Below are 2531 nucleotides of genomic sequence, written 5' to 3'. Positions count from 1 at the left end.
TGAGCCCTATTGGGGAGGAACGGGCCCAGTTTTGTAGTTGAAACAACTAGTTAAATTGACTGAACTTTCCACTTTTCCGATTGTCCCTGTGGCACCATATGGACAGGACCAGAAGCTCAGCTCAGAGGTTTCACACATTCATATAAGCTTGGCTGACTCTCTAGAGTCCTAGGTTTGACAGTGAAAAAGCAAGTCTGAGGCCTTCTCCCTTTCGGGCATGTTCAGAATGTCAGAGGCCACTTCTGTGCAGCTGAAATTTGCCAACCATTCACCACTTCACTAGAGATTCTGTTCCTGCCTCATGCCCCAAGTGGTATTTTGGATGCCATTGGAATTTGAAATGTCATTTTTATGTTTTAGTAAGAGTAACACACAAATGCACGCTGAGTGTAAAACAAGAAATTCAAATGACACAGCAATAGATAAAAGAAAAGTGAATATCCATTCCACCCACCCTCATCCCTACTTCCAACCTTATTCCCTTCCCTCGAAATAGCTATTAACTCGTGGACATCTTTCCATGCTTCTTTCTAGGTAGATATATAGATAAATAGATAGAATGTATGTGTATGTGTGTAGGGTTTTTAAAAATCATAATTGGTATTAGACTATATAAATTATTCTGCAACATGCTTCTTGTACTCAACAATCTCTTTCCATTTAGATCTCTACATTATCCTTTAAAGTGCTGCAGAGCATTTCATAATTTATTTAACCATTCCTCTATAATTAGACATTTAGGTCATTTATAAGTTTTCACTATTACAAACAATGTTTCAGTGAGCTTACTTATACATTTATCCTGTTACATTCTTCAGAATATATCTGAGGGCAGATTCCTAGGAATAGAATTGCAGGGTCAAAGACGTGTATTGTTGTTTGTTTGTTTGTTTTTGTTTTTGTTTTTGTTTTTTTGCGGTGCGCAGGACTCTCACTGTTGTGGCCTCTCCCATTGCGGAGCACAGGCTCCGGACACACAGGCTCAGCGGCCATGGCTCACGGGCCCAGCCGCTCCGCGGCATGTGGGATCTTCCCGGACCGGGGCACGAACCTGTGTTCCCTGCATCGGCAGGCGGGCTCTCAACCACTGCGCCACCAGGGAAGCCCAAAGATGTGTATTTTTATGTCCATTTTTATTTTGATAGAAAAACTGCCAGATTACTTCTCTCCTCGAAAAAAAAGAATGAGCAAATAAAAAACAATGCCAGTTTCCTCTCCAACCAAGAGTCTATGAAAGGAAAAGTGACAGTTTTGTAACACCAACTCCTCAAACCTCTGCCTGAGAGTATTTCTCTGCCAGCTAAAATGTTATTCTTGGTGTCAGAACTTCTTGGTGGCTAATGATCTCTTGGGTGCCCGGTTCTGTGGAGGTATTTGGTGAGCTGCCCCCTACCCTACCTTAGCTAGAAACGCACCCCACTGCCAGCTCGGGCTCCCACTGTTGGGTGTTCTCTGTAACAGTCTTTTTTCTATATTGTAACTTATCTAGTCCTATTTTGGCTCTTCAACTGGAGAATAACCTCCTCTGGGACAGAAACCATGCCTAGTCGCTTTTGTATGCCCAGCACCTATCATACTGTCTGGTAGTGATCAGTGGTCTCTGAGCTGTTGTCTTAATGAATGGTAGGAAGGAGGGAGGGAGGGCGGAAGGGAGGGCAAAGAAAGTAGTCGGTTCCCTGAGGGTCCCAGACCCAGGGAGGTTTAGTAAAACTCTGTGTGAAGTGGAGAGACTCAGGGTTACTAGATTTCTGCTGTACCCGAGAAATCTGAGCACTTGGAAGCAAAGAGAAAATGTCTTTTGTTTCTAAAACATTACCCAGCCATGTATGTGGATTGAGTGACGCTGCCCATCTGTAATCTAAGAACTGCAAGGTAAAATACAGGATTTGTGAGACAGAAAAGCCACGTATGTTTTGCTCTTTTGAGTTTTCCAAACACGCTTCGCTCTTTTCTTTTCCTGCGGCTCCCTTAGATGCCAACGATGTTGTGTTTGGAACAGTGAAAATCAGGGGAGTTTCTGGTTTGAGTCCAGTCTTAACCCATCCTCTTGGTGCTCAGAGGCCTTCCCACGACCGTGACCACGACCACACTGGGTTCTCTCCCACTTCATTTTCCAGACTTCATCCAAGCTTCCTGCCTACTCCATCCTGCCTTAGCTTTCTACCCTATGCAAAGGAACTCTCTGAAGGGAATCCTCTTCTTATGATTTAAACAGCTGGAAAATTGCTTTGTCTTTTCTCTGCCCACATGTTGTACACAGGACTTACAGGATATGTTTTATCATCGATTCTTGAGCTGACTTAGGCGATTTCCAGGAAATATTAAAAATTTCCCGAATGCAGTCAAGTTCAAGAAACTGCCTAGAGCCACTCAGACTGAACTTGCACAAATATGTAAGGCCCCAGCGTGTAATGATCTCAAGTATCAGAGGAGAAGCTCTACTTAAAGGCAAGCAAGCACACACGAGGAAAAGGAAGGAAAAAATAAACGGAGAGCTGAGAGGGAGAGAGGGGAAAAGATCTTAAAAGAAG

This window comes from Lagenorhynchus albirostris, chromosome 3, assembly GCF_949774975.1.
Source record: "Lagenorhynchus albirostris chromosome 3, mLagAlb1.1, whole genome shotgun sequence".
Classification (NCBI taxonomy): Eukaryota; Metazoa; Chordata; class Mammalia; order Artiodactyla; family Delphinidae; genus Lagenorhynchus; species Lagenorhynchus albirostris.
Note: the sequence above shows the minus strand (reverse complement) of the source record.